The following is an 18,339-nucleotide window of genomic DNA, read 5'->3' as shown; positions in this document are numbered from 1 at the left end:
TTGGTGGTTCAGGTTCTGTAGTTTCTACATCGGAGCGTTGCTCTTTTAAGACTTCTGAAAGCATGCTCCACACCTCATCCCTCAGATTTTTGGAAGGCACTTTCAGATTCTTAAACCTTGGGCCGAGTGCTGTAGCTATATTTAGAAATCTCACTTGGTACCTTCTTTGCATTTTGTGAAATCTGCAGTGAAAATGTTCTTAAAATGAACAACATGTGCTGAGACTGCTATAACATGAAATATATGGCAGAGTGTGGGTAAAACAGACCAGGGGATATGCAATTCCCTCCCACCCAGGAGTTCAGTCACAAATTTAATTAACACATTTTTTTAAACAAGTGACATCAGCATGGAAGCATGGCCTCTGGCATGGTGACTGAAGCATGATGGGGTTTACAAATGTTTAGCATATCTGGCACTCCATGCATCTGAAGAAGTGGGTTTTTTACCCACAAAAGCTTATGCCCAAATAAATCTGTTAGTCTTTAAGGTGCCACTGGACTCCTCACTATTTCTTTTGTTTACCATTTTTACAGTGCAAATGTTTGTAATAAAAATAATATACACTTTGATTTCAGTTACAACACAGAATATATATAAAAATGTAGAAAAACATCCAAAATATTTAGTACATTTCAATTGGTATTCTATTGTTTAACAGTGCAATTAAAACTGTGATTAATCGACAGCCCTAGTTTGTTGGTTTTGTCAACCATAGGCATATCTGAAATATTCAAAAAGGGCAAATGAATACCATTGTTTGGTAGACTATAAGTAACATGACATGCTCAGAATACAGAATAATGTCTCTGTTAAACATTAAAGGAGATAAATATCTACTCTGTGGCTGCAAAAGTTATCCATTTAATACAGGTTTTTTTCTTGTCTAATAAAAAAGTGGGTCTGCTAAAAGTAGCAACAAAGTTTTCCAGCTGGTTCATCAATAATATCTGTAATGCCAATTGGGGAAAAATATTTGTTATTTTTTCTTGTCTTTCAGTATAAAGCACAAAGTAACATCACTCTAATTAGGCTGATCCTTAAACTCAATATTGTGTTTGTTAACTCTTAATATTTGTTATTTCAAAATCTACAGTGTTGGTTAAGAATTGATGTGCATAAATAAGGACGTAGACTGGGAGGCTTAATAAGTGTAAACACAATTTAATTTACCACATTGTTCTCTCTAGAAGAAATTTATGGGATACAACATACTAAGTGTGCAATCTTTTTATCATTTGTACTGTAGTTTTAGATTGAATGCAAATAGGCTGGCTTTTATGCAATTGTTAATATATAGGTTGATAAAAATGCTAATTTTGGTTTGATCCAGCTTCTGTTGGATTCGGTGTCAGATGGATTGAGCCCAGAAACTGGTTAGACAGCACAAGAAAGAAGTTTGCCACAAAACATAGCAGGGGAACACAGGACCGACTTTTAATATCTATGAAATAAGATCATGATGTTATAGAAGATTGTTTAATGCAGTACCATTCACACTCTGTTTTTCCTACAAATTTATATTCACTAATGTTCGCATTAGAAGTGGGTACTGCAGAACTGAAAACAAAATAGGTAAAGCACATATAAAAACATGTTTGGTGACTGAATTTTTGCTAGTAATGTCTGTTAAATTAGGAACTCATGCTAATGAGATATCACAGTAGTATTCAAATAAAAATAGGCTGCAAACCCCCTATTTCTTAGGCTTCTGTGGTGTATAATATATGCTTACTCTGTTTCTAACAGTTTTTTACTCTGTCCTTGAACCATTTTTCTCAGCCTATTTTTTAACATTTTAAATATGTTCCTTATAATACTGACTTTGGCTGTATTAGAAACTAAATTACAGTTTCAATAGTACAAGTAGTTACATGACTATGTAGTATCTTGGTTAAAATGTATCCTAAAGCATTTTGAATTCAAGGAAAGGCTAATACATTTAGAACTGTAAAGTTAAATTAAAGTTCTGGCACTCGGACTTTACAAAGTACAGTAACACTGATTTTAAACTGATTTATAAACATGCAGAGAAGCACCTAGCCGGATAAGTTAGTAAATTTTGATGAATCTCCAAAATGACACCTGCATTGTCTGTATACTGTCACTTGTGCACACAAATAATAGGCCATACAAATATAAAGACCTATCTTTGTGCACAAACAGCATAGTTTTTTCACAGATTGGGATTACACATGCACATTTTGTCATTTGTGTGCAATAACTATGTGGGAAAATTTGAACTCACAATGATTTGCATAAGTAAAATTGCTTTGTATAAAGAGAGGCCAAATTGAGATCACTTTGAAAATATGGCCTAGTGTGTAAAGAGACATTATCGATCAGTTTCATTTCCAAATTTGACCTTTCTTTAAATCAGCTGTGTTTATTTGTAAGCTCTTCTGGGCAGGGACTGTGGCCTAGATTTGCCTCTGTTACCCCAGTGAAAATCCAGAGTAACTAATGGAAACTGGTTGTTTAGCATGGACCTTGAGGTACTCTGATGCCTTGGGGACGAGAGCAGTATAAAAGCCGATAGTTAGGTAGACTGGTTTCTCCTTAAAAAAAAAAATCTCACATGGCTATAGTTATACCGTTTGCAATGGTGTGGTGCCCTCCAGGTTGTAAACAACAGGAAGTTCTATAGTACATCTAGACAACATTTTTTGACTGAAATATTTTTTTGTTGAAAAATGAAGATTTGGCAACACCAAAAAATTTCACACATTTGTGTCTGTTTTGTCAAATTGTTCATTTGGAACAAACAAAAAAAATCTGAAAAAATAAAAATATTTTGTTTCAACATTTTCAGAATGAAACATTTTGTTTTTTCATTTCAAAATGTTTTTTCATTTGAAACTTCCTTACATTTTTTAATTAAAGGGAAAGAAAAAAAGCTTGAAATCAAAATGAAATGTTCAGTTTTGGCTGAACATTTCATTTGACCTGAAATGATTTTATTTTTGATTTTACTGAAAATTTTTAAATTATTTTTGTTTTTTCAGTCTGACCTGAATGTTTTTGGGGACTTCTTGAAATTGCCAACAAACTGAAAAAAATCACTTATTCACTCAGCTCTACTCCGTATCTGAGTGAAATCTGAACTCCAGCCTAGCTCATAAGAGCTAAAGATCTGATGGACCTCTTCATCCTTTCCTGACAGGTAGGAAGATTTGGGCAGGCCAAATGAATGGGAATGGTGTATATCATAGACCTAGAACAGAAAGGATAAGTGTAGGTGCATAGTTGGGGTTGCAGAACTGGAAAGGAGAAGCAAAGTAGAACTGGGTGAGGGAGCCTGACAGAAAAGTGTTGGCAGGTCTAGAGCTGGTTGAAAATGTTCATGACTGGACTGAAATGTTTACTTGAATCTATGTATGCAGTGTTGTTGTTGTAGCCTTGTTGGTTCCCAGGGTACAAGAGAGAAAAGGGGGTGAGGTAATATCTTTTATTGGACCAACTTTGCTAGACATCAAAAATCATGGACTGAATAGAGATTTATAGCTTATTCCAACCATCTATAACCAACTGACAACCCCATCTCCCAGCTGCCTTTCCCTCCCTACTTTCCTTTCTCCCCTAGGATTGGAGAAGTGTAAAAGGTCCATTTCACCTTGAATGGTCCCTTGAAATATGTGTTAACTACTTATGCTAAACAACCTGTTCCACTTTTATTTAGCTGTGACTCTCTGGGTATGTCTACACTGCAATTAAACACTTTTGGCTGGCCTATGTTAGCGGACTCGGGCTTGCAAGGCTCAGGCTACGGGGCTGTTTAATTGCAGTGTAGTCATTTGGGCTGGAGCTGAAGCCTGAGTTCTGGGACCATGTGAGGGGGGCAATCACAGAACCCGAACACCGGCTGTGTTGCGAGTCTTTTATTCAAGTGTAGACATACCTTCTGAGTATGTTTCTCAGAAGAGTTCTGTATAAGTTCGAAAGCTTGTCTCTCTCAAAGTAGTTGGTCCAATAAAAGATATTACTTCATCCACCTGAACTATTGTAGATTTAACAAAACTTTCCCTAAAACACAAGGTGTTCTATGGTCCATGGCTGAGGCAGGAAGCTTACCAGCCTCCGGACCCACAGCTAAGCCAGGACTGATGGCTGGCAGACTCCCCATTCTTTGACACCAGCACTAGGATCCCTGGTTGGAGCTGGAACTATAGGGGCTGCTAGCCTCCGTGGCAGCCTGCCAGCTCCTGAATCCCTGGGTGGAGCAGGCAGTTGTCATCCCAAAAGCCTCTTCAGGCCAACTGGCAGAGGGGTCCCTGTACTGTAACTCATATCAGGCCTGACACACTCATTGCCCCAATGCACTGTTGTTATAATATATATCTCAAAGATATCATGTAAAGTATCATATGTAAACTGGTGACACGCTGGTACCAAAAATCATTGCATGATGTATGTACGAGTTGGGTACAGAGAGATACAGATGTGTGAAGGAAATATGTTCTTAAAATGCGTTTGGAAGGCAGAGCATAAAACCCAGTTTGTCCAAGACAAAGGAATGTCCATTTACCTGTTTGAGCACCTTGGTCACTGGCAGAACACAATGAAAGTACATTTACGTATAAGTGAGGTTAAGATTTTGTCATGGTTATTTTTAGTAAAAGTCACGGACAGGTTGCGGGCAATAAACAAAAATTCACAGAAGCCCATGACCTGTCCCTGACTTCTACTGAAAATAATGGGGTGGGGGCTGCTGATTGCTGGGGAAGGGGAAACTGAAGCCTGAGCACTGTGGTGGGAGGGCTCTAGACCCTGCCACCATGGGGGCTGACAGCTCCGTCTCCAGCCCCTGACTCCGCTGCTGCGGTGGGGGCTGAAGTTGAAGAAGTCACAGAGGTTTGTTAAAGTTACGGAATCAGTGACCTCTGCAACTAAATTGTATCCTTACATATAAGGTAAACTAAGCCACCAAGCTAAACGAGCGGTGGAGATGACTGCTTAACAATCACCCCAGAGAACAGAATCTGCACCCCAAGAAGCCTTCCTGGCTCTTGAAGCAGAGACAATGAACTTTGAGTGATAAAAGGGGGAGCAAAAAGACTTTGTGGTTATCCATTACTATGGTCACAAGAGAGTACAGCATCCTTTGAACCTATGAAAGCTAGAGTTTATTGGCCAGAAAGGCAAGAGCTGTCAGGTACTTGATGGAAGTGAGAAACCTGCTTAAATAAAGATTGTAACTAGCTAAAAATTAAGTTTTAGTCAGGTGAAAGCATGTTTTGTTTTGTTTTTTTGTTTGTAAGCTTATCTGTCATTCTTATTCTTGCTAAGTATCACTCAAATCTCTATTCTTTGTTAGTAAACTTATTCTGGTTTTATTTACAAACCATCTTGGTGCTATGTATTTAAATGGAGTGAGAGTCCTCAGCTAAGCCAACAGGCTTGTGTGTGTTCTGTCTCTTTGGAGGCACCGAATTTGATCGTTTCTGTGCGTCAGTGAGAGAGACTGGACACTGCAGAGAGACATCTCTGGGGAACTGGTGTTCACTAGTTTTTACCTATGTGATGCAGACTAAAGGGGAAGGTGGCTGTCTTCACTAATATGGTCACCATTGTTACAAAATTGTGAAATCTTGTACAAAGTATACCTTGTGAAGTATCACTGGAAAGGTTGTAATCTGCTAAGTAGTAGCATCCTGTTTGAATGTGTGGATCATTGTTTTACATGAAGTTATGAAACTTTGCTATGTGTTTGGTATCTCAAAAATGTTGTGGGGTTGAGGAACGCCCACAGGTTAACTCTTCAGAGCTAACAAACCGTAAACAAGAGTGAAGACACCTCAGGTGGCAAGTTGCAGATGGGTGCAAGCAACGATTTACAAGGGACAACTCATGGGAGCTGCATGAAGGGCCAAGTACACCTCCAGCAGGGTCAAGTGCCTCCAGCAGCTGGCCCGAGGAGGGAGAGGAAGGGGTGGGTCCAGAGCCGGAAGGGAAGAGGCGGGGCCAGAGCCTCTCCTCTTCCAGCCACGCTGCCTGGGATGCTTCCCGGTGAGCACGGTGGCTGACTGAGAGAGCGCCTGGCTGTGGCAGCAGCAGGCTGTCCTCCGCCCAGGCTCAGCTTCTGGGGACAGTGGCCGAGTGAGCCAGAGCCCCCCTCCTCTCCAGCTCAGAGTCGGCTCCCAGAAGCTGACCCTGGGCAGGGAGCGGGCTGCCACTGTTCCCTGTCCAGGCTCACCTTCTGGGGACAGGAACCAACTCTGAGCATGCCGGGAAGGGTGAGGGGGCACCAACTTGCTCAGCCACTGTCCCGGAAGCCAAGCCCAGGTGGGAGGCAGCCCACTGCTGCCGTAGCCAGGTGCTCTCTCAGGCAGCTGCTGTGCTGCACCGGGCAGCATCCAGGAGTGGATCTGGGACCTGGCTGCCAGGAAGAGCAGCCGAACATGCCAGGGGGAGTCGGCACAGCGGGAGGACAAAGCCCCCACCCGGGTAACGTGGGATGGGGAGGGGACAGGGAGAGGGTGGGGGCCTTGGGCTGGGGGCAGGTGGGGAGGACTCGTGTGGGGGGGTCAGGTGCCCCCCTCCTTTACCTGGTGTCCCCTTTGTCTCCCTCCCACAAATTGCCTCATGGAGAAGTGTGTAGGCCATGGAGATGCTTACCCCATGAGACAGCCAGTATTTTTCCAGCAAAAGAGTCAAGATAGAGCAAAGGCTCCTGGCCACCTCTTTCCTACCGCATCTCTTGATTGGTGAATTCTAACAAGGGGAGATTATGAACAAAATGACTGAGATCCCCAAACTATTTGAGCAACCCAGAGAGACTCATAGAAAACTAGCAGATTTAACATCCCTGTTATTATTTTGGACTATATGCTGTGATCCAACTGTAATGTATTTTATCTGCTTTAACCATTTAATAACACTAATTTCTTTCTCTTAGTTAATAAACCTTTAGTTAGTGTCTAAAGGATTGACTACAGCGTTGTCTTTGGTGAGATCTGAAGCATATTTTGACCTGGGATAAGTGACTGGTCTTTTGGGACTGGAAGAACCTAATGTGTGGTGAATTTTGGTTTTAGTAACCTTTCATCATAAAGTCCAGTTAGTCTGGGTGGTAATATGGGCTGAAGGGTCTAAAGAGACTGCCCGTGGCTCCATGTTAAGCTAGTATAATGATCCAGGAGCACACATTTGTGGCTGGTTTGGTTAAATCTGATTATAGAACAACCCACTAGTGTGGGAGTGTATGCCCAGTTTTTGTCAGTCTGACTTGAAATTGGTTCACTCAGGGTATGGCTACACTACAAAATTAGATCGATTTTATAGAAGTCAATTTTTAGAAATCACACAATCGACTGTACAAAATCATGTCCCCACTAAGCGCATTAAGTCAGCGGAGTGCATCCTCAATACGGTGGCTAGCATCAACCAATGGAGCAGTGCACTGTGGGTAGCTATCCCACAGTTCACGCAGTCTCGGTTGCCCATTGGAATTCTGGGTTAAGCTCCCAATGCCTGATGGGGCAAAAACATTGTCATGGGTCGTTTGCGTATATGTCGTCAGTCGCCCCTCCCTCCATGAAAGCAACGGCAGACAATCGTTTCACACCTTTTTTCCTGGGTTACCCGTGCAGACGCCATACCATGGCAGGCATGGAGCCTGCTCAGCTCACCCACTCAACCACTGCTGTTGTGAGCATTGTAAACACCTTGCGCATTATCCTGGAGTATGTGCAGAACCGGGCTAAGACGCCAGCACGAGGACAATTGTGATGAGGACATGGCTGTGGCAATTGGGACATCATGGTGGCAGTGGGGCTGGTTGATACAGTGGAACACCAATTCTGGGCCCAGCAAACAAGCACAAACTGATGGGACTGCATAGTGTTGCAGGTATGGGATCATTCACAATGGCTGCGAAACTTTCGCATGCATAAGGCCACTTTCCTTGAACTTTGTGAGTTGCTTTTCCTCGCCCTGAAGCACAGGAATAACAAGATGAGAGCTGCCCTGACAGTTGAGAAACAAGTGACGATAGCTCTGAGGAAGCTTGCAACGTCTGACTGCTACCGGTCAGTCGGGAATCAATTTTGGAGTGGGCAAGTCTACCGTGGGGACTGCTGTGATCCAAGTAGCCAATGCAATCACTGATGTTCTGTTAGCAAGGGTAGTGACTCTGGGAAATGTGCAGGTCATACTGGATGGCTTTGCTGCAATGGGGTTCCCTAACTGGTGGGGCGATAGACGGAACGCATATCCCTATCTTGGCACCGGACCACCTTGCCAACCAGTACGTAAACCGAAAGGGGTACTTCTCAATGGTGCTGCAAGCATTGGTGGATCACAAGGAACATTTCACCGACATCAACGTGGGATGGCCGGGAAAGGTGCATGACGCTCGCATCTTTAGGAACTCCAGGCTGTTCAAGCAGTTGCAAGAAGGGACTTACTTCCCAGACCAGAAAATTACTGTTGGGGATGTTGAAATGCCCATAGTTATCCTTGGGGACCCAGCCTACCTCTTGCTCCCATGGCTCATGAAGCCGTACACAGGCAGCCTGGACAGTAGTAAGGAGCAGTTCAACTATAGGCTGAGCAAGTGCAGAATGGTGGTAGAATGTGCCTTTGGATGTTTAAAAGTGCTTTGGTGCTGTCTGCTGCCTAGGTTAGACCTCAGCGCAACCAACATTCCCACTGTTATTGCTGCTTGCTGTGTGCTCCATAATATCTGTGAGAGTAAGGGGGAGACGTTTATGGTGGGGTGGCAGGTTGAAGCAAATTGCCTGGTGGCCGATTACGTGCAGCCAGACACCAGGGCGATTAGAAGAGCACAGCTGGGCGTGCTGTGCATCAAAGAGGCTTTGAAAACCAGTTTCATGACTGGCCAGACTATGGTGTGACAGTTGTGTGTGTTTCTCCTTGCTGCAAACCCGCCCCCTTTGTTGATCTTTAATTCCCTGTAAGCCAACCACCCTCCCCACTTCGATCACAGCTGGCAAAGGAAATCAAGTAACTATTGTTTTGAAACCATATTTTCTTTCTTTCTTTCTTTCTTTCTTTCTTTCTTTCTTTCTTTCAAAAAGTGAGATAACTGCCAAGATAGCCGGGGTGGGGTGGATTTGGGGAGGAGGGAAGGACAAGGCCACATTGCTTATTGTAGCCACACTACAAATCAAAACTGTTTTTTGAATGACAGCCTTCTCTTGCTTGGGTCATCCTCTGGAGTGGAGTGGCTGGGTGCCCGGAGCCTCCCCCCGGCCCCCATCCCGCCCCCTGCATTCTTGGGCATCTGGGTGAGGGGGATATGGAACTTGGGGAGGAGGGCAGGCGGTTATACAATGGATGCAGCGGGGGGTCTGCGCTCCTGTTGGCTTTTCTGCAGCTCCAACAGATGCTTCATCATGTCCGTTTGCTCCCCCGTTAGCCTCAGCATCGCCTCCTGCCTCTGCTCTTCACGCTCACTTAATGCTTTCCTGGACTCTGCCATTAAATGCCTCCATGCATTAAGCTGTGCCCTATCAGTGCGGGAGGACTGCATGAGCTCGGAAAATACTGTCATCGCGAGTGCCTTTTTTTTTTTTCACCTTCTAATCTGTGGTAACCTCAAGGATGGAGATGATAGGGGGAGCATAGAAACATTTGCACCTGGGGGGAGATAAAAAGGGAGAGTAAAATTTAAGATGATACATTTTTGAGAACAAAAGGGAGACTCTTTCACAGTGAATCAAGCAATTCACAGCAGACAGCACATATGCTTTAGGTACAAGGTTGCATTTTGCCTTTTATATTGAGTGCCTGCCAATATGGTGACACATCACAAATGTCTGGGCAAAAGAATTTGGTTTCCAGGCATCCATGGTAAGCCTTTTGGTACGCGGAGTTGGCTTCTTACGTGTTCATAACATGTGGGAATGGAAAAGAATGGCGCTGCAGTTTGTAACCCATAGCAAGCAATGCTGGTTGGGTTTCACATTTAAAAGGAGGGGCTGCGGTTTTCAGGTGGATATGCAGCACACACCTCCCCACACCCCACCGCGTGGCTATTCTCTGGCATGATCCCTTCACCCCTCCCCCTGCCGCGTGCCTATTCTCCGGGATAATCCCTTTTAGCCAAGCGCAAACAACCCAGCATGAATGGGGTTCTTTTACTGTTCCCTTGCAAAAATTCCCCTATTTCAACCAGGTGACCATGAATCATATCACTCTACTGAGGCTAACACAGAAAGATATAGACCGAATGTTGCTTGAATGCGACCAAAACTCAGGACCATTCGCTGTCATGCTTTGTGCTGCAACGGTTCCAGACTACTTGCTACTGGCTTGGCATGGTAAAGTGTCCTACCGTGGAGGACGAAATAAAGCAGCCCTCCTCAGAAACCTTCTACAAAGGCTTTCAGAGTACCTACAGAAGAGCTTCATGGAGATGTCCCTGGAGGATTCCCGCTCCATCCCCAGACACTTTAACAGACTTTTTTCCAGTAGCTGTACTGGCCATGAATGCATCCCAATTCTTCAGGGAAAATCTAACATTAAACACTATTGCTTTTAAACCCTGTACTGTAGTTACAAAGGTGCCTTCTCCGGCTTCAGGGTCGGGTATCCCGCCTTGGGAGGTTATTGGCTCCAGGGTGATGAAAGGGTCCTGGCTGCCGGGGAGGACTGATTCACTGCTTGCCTGCTGCGCATTCTCCTCCTCCTACTCCTCCACTTCCTCCTCCACAAAATCCTCTTCCCTGTTGTGTGAGACTCCTCCCTTGCAGATGTCCACAGACAGTGGTGGGGTAGTGGTAGGGTCCCCCCCTCCCAGAATGCCATGCAGCTGATCATAGAAGCAGCATGTATGGGGCTCTGACCTGGAGCAACCGTTTGCCTCCTTTGTCTTTTGGTAGGCTTGCCTGAGTTCCTTAATTTTCATATGGCACTGCTGTGTGTCCCTGTTGTAGCCTCTGTCCATCATGTCCTGTGTGATTTTGGCATATATATATTAGCATTTCTTCTTTTTAATCGGAGTTTGGCCTGCACAGATTCTTCTCCCCATACAGCAATCAGATCAAGTGTCTTCCTTTCCTCCATGCTGGAGCTCATTTGCGATCCTGGGGGGACTGCATGGTCACCTGTGCTGCTGAGGTCGCCATGCTGATCAAACAGGAAATGAAATTCAAAATTTCCCAGGGCTTTTCCTGTATACCTGGCTAGTGCATCGGAGTTGAAAGTGCCGTCCAGAGTGGTCACATTGGAGCACTCTGGGGGTATGTCTACAATATGAAATTAGGTCAAATTTATAGAAGTCGGTTTTTTAGAAATCGTTTTTATATATTCGAGTGTGTGTGTCCCCACAGAAAATGCTCTAAGTGCATTAAGTGCATCAACTCGGCGGAGTGCTTCCACAGTACCGAGGCAAGTGTCGACTTCCGGAGTGTTGCACTGTGGGTAGCTATCCCACAGTTCCCGCAGTCTCCGCTGCCCATTGGAATTCTGGGTTGAGATCCCAATGCCTGATGGGGCTAAAACATTGTCGTGGGTGGTTCTGGGTACATATCGTCAGGCCCCCGTTCCCTCCCTCCCTCCGTGAAAGCAGCAGCAGACAATCATTTTGCGCCTTTTTTCTTGAGTTACCTGTGCAGACGCCATACCACGGCAAGCATGGAGCCCGCTCAGGTAACCGTCACCGTATGTCTCCTGGGTGCTGGCAGACGTGGTACTGCATTGCTACACAGCAGCATCAACCCATTGCCTTGTGGCAGCAGACGGTACAGTAGGACTGGTAGCCGTCATCGTCATGTCCGACGTGCTCCTGGTCGCCTCTGTGAGGTCGATCAGGAGCGCCTGGGCAGACATGGGCGCGGGGACTAAATTTGGAGTGACTTGACCAGGTCATTCTCTTTAGTCCTGCAGTCAGTCCTATTGAACCATCTTGTGGTGAGCAGGCAGGCGATACGGATTGCTAGCAGTCCTACTGTACCATCTTCTGCCAGGCAGGCAAGAGATATGGATGTCTTGCAGTCCTTCTGCACCGTCTGCTGCCAGCCAAAGATGTAAAAGATAGATGGAGTGGATCAAAACAAGAAATAGACCAGATTTGGTTTGTACTCATTTGCTTCCCCCCATCCCCCGTCTAGGGGACTCATTCCTCTAGGTCACACTGCAGTCACTCACAGAGAAGGTGCAGCAAGGTAAATCTAGCCATGTATCAATCAGAGGCCAGACCAACCTGCTTGTTCCAATAAGAACAATTACTTAGGTGCACCATTTCTTATTGGAACTCTCCGTGAAGTCCTGCCTGAAATACTCATTGATGTAAAGCCACCCCCTTTGTTGATTTTAATTCCCTGTAAGCCAACCCTGTAAGCCATGTCGTCAGTCGCCCCTCCCTCCGTCAGAGCAACGGCAGACAATCGTTCCACGCCTTTTTTCTGTGCGGACGCCATACCAAGGCAAGCATGGAGGCCGCTCAGCTCACTTTGGCAATTAGGAGCACATTAAACACCACACGCATTATCCAGCAGTATATGCAGCACCAGAACCTGGCAGAGCGATACCGGGCGAGGAGGCGACGTCAGCGCGGTCACGTGAGTGATCAGGACATGGACACAGATTTCTCTGAAAGCATGGGCCCTGCCAATGCATGCATCATGGTGCTAATGGGGCAGGTTCGTGCTGTGGAACGCCGATTCTGGGCTCGGGAAACAAGCACAGACTGATGGGACCGCATAGTGTTGCAGGTCTGGGACGATTCCCAGTGGCTGCGAAACTTTCGCATGCGTAAGGGCACTTTCATGGAACTTTCTGACTTGCTTTCCCCTGCCCTGAAGATGAGAGCAGCCCTCACAGTTGAAAAGCGAGTGGCGATAGCCCTGTGGAAGCTTGCAATGCCAGACAGCTACCGGTCAGTTGGGAATCAATTTGGAGTGGGCAAATCTACTGTGGGGGCTGCTGTGATGCAAGTAGCCCACGCAACCAAAGATCTGCTGATATCAAGGGTAGTGACCCTGGGAAATGTGCAGGTCATAGTGGATGGCTTTGCTGCAATGGGATTCTCTAACTGTGGTGGGGCCATAGACGGAACCCATATCCCTATCTTGGCACCGGAGCACCAAGACGGCGAGTACATAAACCGCAAGGGGTACTTTTCAATAGTGCTGCAAGCTCTGGTGGATCACAAGGGACGTTTCACCAACATCAACGTGGGATGGCTGGGAAAGGTACATGACGCTCACATCTTCAGGAACTCTGGTCTGTTTCAAAAGCTGCAGGAAGGGACTTTATTTCCAGACCAGAAAATAACTGTTGGGGATGTTGAAATGCCTATAGTTATCCTTGGGGACCCAGCCTACTCCTTAATGCCATGGCTCATGAAGCCGTACACAGGCAGCCTGGACAGTAGTCAGGAGCTGTTCAGCTACAGGCTGAGCAAGTGCAGAATGGTAGTAGAATGTGCATTTGGACATTTAAAGGCACACTGACGCAGTTTACTGACTCGCTTAGACCTCAGCGAAACCAATATTCCCACTGTTGTTACTGCTTGCTGTGTACTCCACAATATCTGTGAGAGTAAGGGGGAGACATTTATGGCGGGATGGGAGGTTGAGGCAAATCGCCTGGCTGCTGGTTACGCGCAGCCAGACACCAGGGTGGTTAGAAGAGCACAGGAGGGTGCGGTATGCATCAGAGAAGCTTTGAAAACCAGTTTCATGACTGGCCAGGCTACGGTGTGAAAGTTCTGTTTGTTTCTCCTTGATGAAACCCCCCACCCCTTGGTTCACTCTAGTTCCTGTAAGCTAACCACCCTCCCCTCCTCCCTTCGATCACCGCTTGCAGAGGCAATAAAGTCATTGTTGCTTCACATTCATGCATTCTTTATTCGTCACACAAATAGGGGGATGACTACCAAGGTAGCCCAGGAGGGGTGGTGGAGGAGGGAAGGAAAATGCCACACAGCGCTTTAAAAGTTTACAACTTTAAAATGTATTGAATGCCAGCCTTCTGTTTTTTGGGCAATCCTCTGTGGTGGAGTGGCTGGTTGGCCGGAGGCCCCCCCACCGCGTTCTTGGGCGTCTGGGTGTGGAGGCTATGGAACTTGGGGAGGAGGGCGGTTGGTTACACAGGGGCTGTAGTGGCAGTCTGTGCTCCAGCTGCCCTTTGCTGCAGCTCAACCATACACTGGAGCATACTGGTTTGGTCCTCCAGCAGCCTCAGCATTGAATCCTGCCTCCTCTCATCACACTGCCGCCACATTTGAGCTTCAGCCGTCTCTTCAGCCGGCCACTTACTCTCTTCAGCCCACCACCTCTCCTCCCGGTCATTTTGTGCTTTCTTGCACTCTGACATTATTTGCCTCCACGCATTCGCCTGTGCTCTGTCAGCGTGGGAGGACAGCATGAGCTCAGAGAACATTTCATTGCGAGTGTGTTTTTTTTTTTTTCTTTCTAATCTTCACTAGCCTCTGGGAAGGAGAAGATCCTGTGATCATTGAAACACATGCAGCTGGTGGAGAAAAAAAAAGGGACAGCGGTATTTAAAAAGACACATTTTATAAAACAGTGGCTACAGTCTTTCAGGGTAAACCTTGCTGTTAACATTACATACATAGCACATGTGCTTTCGTTACATTTTGCCTCCCCCCACCGCGTGGCTACCCCCTCAACCCTCCCCGCTCCCCGTGGCTACCAGCGGGGAACATTTCTGTTCAGCCACAGGCAAACAGCCCAGCAGGAATGGGCACCTCTGAATGTCCCCTTAAGAAAAGCACCCTATTTCAACCAGGTGACCATGAATTATATCACTCTCCTGAGGATAACACAGAGAGATAAAGAACGGATGTTGTTTGAACGCCAGCAAACATACACTGCAATGCTTTGTTCTACAATGATTCCCTAGTACGTGCTACTGGCTGGAGTGGTAAAGTGTCCTACCATGGAGGACGCAATAAGGCTGCCCTCCCCAGAAACCTTTTGCAAAGGCTTTGGGAGTACATCCAGGAGAGCCGCGAATGCCAGGGCAAATTAATCCTTTCACATGCTTGCTTTTAAACCATGTATAGTATTTTAAAAGGTACACTCACCAGAGGTCCCTTCTCCGCCTGCCGGGTCCAGGAGGCAGCCTTGGGTGGGTTTGGGGGTTACTGGCTCCAGGTCCAGGGTGAGAAACAGTTCCTGGCTGTCGGGAAAACCGGTTTCTCCGCTTGCTTGCTGTGAGCTATCTACAACCTCATCATCATCATCATCTTCTTCGTCCCCAAAACCTGCTTCCGTGTTGCCTCCATCTCCATTGAAGGAGTCAAACAACACGGCTGGGGTAGTGGTGGTTGAACCCCCTAAAATGGCATGCAGCTCATCATAGAAGCGGCATGTTTGGGGCTCTGACCCGGAGCGGCCTTCACCACTCTGGTTTTCTGGTAGGCTTGCCTCAGCTCCTTAAGTTTCACGCGGCACTGCTTCGGGTCCCTGTTATGGCCTCTATCCTTCATGCCCTGGGAGATTTTGACAAAGGTTTTGGCATTTCGAAAACTGGAATGGAGTTCTGATATCACGGATTCCTCTCCCCATACAGCGATCAGATCCCATACCTCCTGTTCAGTCCATGCTGGAGCTCTTTTGTGATTCTGGGACTCCATCATGGTCACCTCTGCTGATGAGCTCTGCATGGTCACCTCTGCTGAGGAGCTCTGCATGGTCACCTGCAGCTTGCCACGCTGGCCAAACAGGAAATGAGATTCAAAAGTTTGCGGTTCTTTTCCTGTCTACCTTGCCAGTGCATCTGAGTTGAGGGTGCTGTCCAGAGCTGTCACAATGGAGCACTCTGGGATAGCTCCCGGAGGCCAATACCGTTGAATTGTGTCCACAGTACCCCAAATTCAACCCGGCAAGGCCGATTTAAGCGCTAATCCACTTGTCAGGGGTGGAGTAAGGAAATCGATTTTAAGAGCCCTTTAAGTCGAAAAAAAGGGCTTCATCGTATTGACGGGTGCAGGTTTACATCGATTTTAACGCTGCTAAATTCGACCTAAAGTCCTAGTGTAGACCAGGGCTGGGATAGCTCCCACAGGCCAATAACATCAATTTGCGTCCATACTACCCCAAATTCCACCCCGCAAGGTCGATTTTAGCACTACTCCCCTCACCAGGGAGGAGTACAGAAGTCAATTTTAAGAGCCCTTTAGGTCAACGGAACGGGGTTGGTTGTGTAGATGCATTTATTTTAAAATCAACTTAATGCAGCTAAATTCGACCTAGCCCCACAGTGTAGACCAGGGCTCAGCGTGACAATCTGTAAAGCATGCTTTAGAGTGGCAGAGTTCAGAAGAGTTTGCTGGCAAGGCAGATAGGCTGGTGAGTCAGGGAGCTGAAACGCAGCTTAGCAACAGCAAAACTCAGTTGCTGAGGCAAAGAGTGGTAACACAAGTGGCTCACAATTTTGAGTGTCCTGACCACAATGTCACAGCAGGGCTCTGCTCCACAGGAAGAGCAATGGCTGGAGCCAGATCTCTAGAGCCTGGTAGACTCCCTGCTTCACAGCAGGGCTCTTGCCAGCCCCTGGAGCCCTGGCTGAAGCAGGGAACCTAGCAGCCTGAGGGCTGGGAACAGCTAAGTGAAACTGACATTCTCTGTTTCAGGGCTCCTGTTCAATGAATGTCAAATTTCACCTTTTTTTAGGATAACCTTATTTCAGTGTTTCTGAAACAAAATTTTCAGGGATTACCATCTCACTGAGAATGGAAAGCAAATTAGAAAATACTGAAACTCCAGACAACCTGAAACCCCTGAGTTTCAGCCAGCTCTAGGAAGGTGATACACTGTTCCTGAAAGAGAAAGGTGATAAGATTGGTGTGTTGGTGTCAAGGGGGCTTGGAAGAGAAGATACAGTACAGATCTGGCTGCGAAAGGGGAGGGAAAGCCTGTTTGGGCTGCTGGTTTGTAGTTTTAGGGGGGAAAAAGGGGAGGTTCATGTAGGTCTGGAGGGAAGAACCCTCCATTTTTATTTAGTTATATTTTCAGGTAAGCATCCAATTACTGTGTGTTATGTGTATTCAGATTTGTTCATTTGAACAAGTTAATTTGAAATCAGCTTCCAAAGTTTCCGTAGCTTATCCATCACTATGTTTTCATTTGGCTTAAAACTGTATTGATGTCACTTTTACATTTCAGTGGTTTCTGCTGCTGAATTAGTTAATCACTGTGCTGATATGATGGGAAAAAGTACAAATAGCTGGGAATTAGATTAGTCACAATTGCAATTAAAACCCAATATACTGTATTTATTACTAAATAAACAAAGTAAAGACTTGGTGCAATATGCATTCTGATTTTTTTTTGAAGGCATATAACAATTGCTAAAGACCCAGCAACATAATGTAATTTAAGGAAATAGACATGTTACACCTGGGCAGTGTTGGAAATGAACACTCATATAATTTGTTTTAAATTCATGGGTATTTTTATGGTATCTTCACAGTGGTTTCTGAATGCCTCTCAAATATGAATGAATTAATCCTTATAACACTCCTGTGAGTCAGGGAAGAATTATTATTATCCCCATGAAACCCATGAGGTGTTTAATTCCTATTTTGCTTCAGACTTCACTAAAAAGGTTAATGGTGACCAGATACTTAACACAATGAATATTAACAACAAGGGGGAAGGAACACAAGCAAGAGTAGAGACAGAACAGTTTAAAGAATAGTTTGGTAAGTTATAGGTATATGTATATTCAAGTTGGCAGGGCCTGATGAAATTCATCATAGGGTACTTAAGGAAATAGGCGAAGCAATCCCATAACTGTTCGCAACTATCTTTGAGATCTCCGGGAGAATGGGTGAGGTCTTAGAAGACTGGAGAAGGGCAAATATATCATCTTTAAAAAGGGAAACAAAGAGGACCCAGGAAACTATAGATCAGTCAGTCTAACTTCGATATGTGGATAGATATTGGAACTAATTATTAAACAATCAATTTGTAAGCACAGAGAGGATGATAGGGTTATAAGGAATAGCCAGCATGAATTTGTCAAGAACAAATCATACCAAATCAACCTAATTTCCTTCTTTTGACAGGGTTACTGGCCAATTGGATAGGGTGGAAACAGTTAACATGATATATCTTGATTTAAATAAGGCTGTTGACACACTCCCACATGACATTCTCATAAGCAAACTAGGGAGATGTGGTTTAGATGAAATTAGTATAGGATGGGTGCACAGTTGGTTGAAAGTCAGTACTCAAAGAATAGTTATCAATAGTTTTCTGTCAAACTGGGAGGGTGTATTTAGTGGGGTCCCACAGGGATCTGTCCTGGGTCTGGAACTAGTCAATATTTTCATCAATGACTTGGATAATGGAGTGGAGAGTATGCTTATAAAATTTGCAGATGATATCAAACTGGGCGGGG

The 18,339-nt window shown here is 45.5% G+C and overlaps 1 long non-coding RNA gene across 1 annotated transcript in view; it reads left to right on the top strand.

The window, feature by feature from the left end:
* Window positions 1-18,339, top strand: part of LOC122464549 — a 42,524-nt gene that overhangs the window by 5,031 nt on the left and 19,154 nt on the right. Inside the window, exon 2 of the long non-coding RNA XR_006288697.1 lies at window positions 3,006-3,163. This is a non-coding gene — a long non-coding RNA (uncharacterized LOC122464549). The remainder of the gene's footprint in view (window positions 1-3,005; window positions 3,164-18,339) is intronic.

The sequence above is a fragment of the Chelonia mydas genome, chromosome 2 (genome assembly GCF_015237465.2).
Source record: "Chelonia mydas isolate rCheMyd1 chromosome 2, rCheMyd1.pri.v2, whole genome shotgun sequence".
Classification (NCBI taxonomy): Eukaryota; Metazoa; Chordata; order Testudines; family Cheloniidae; genus Chelonia; species Chelonia mydas.
This window is presented reverse-complemented; position numbering and strand designations above follow the sequence as displayed.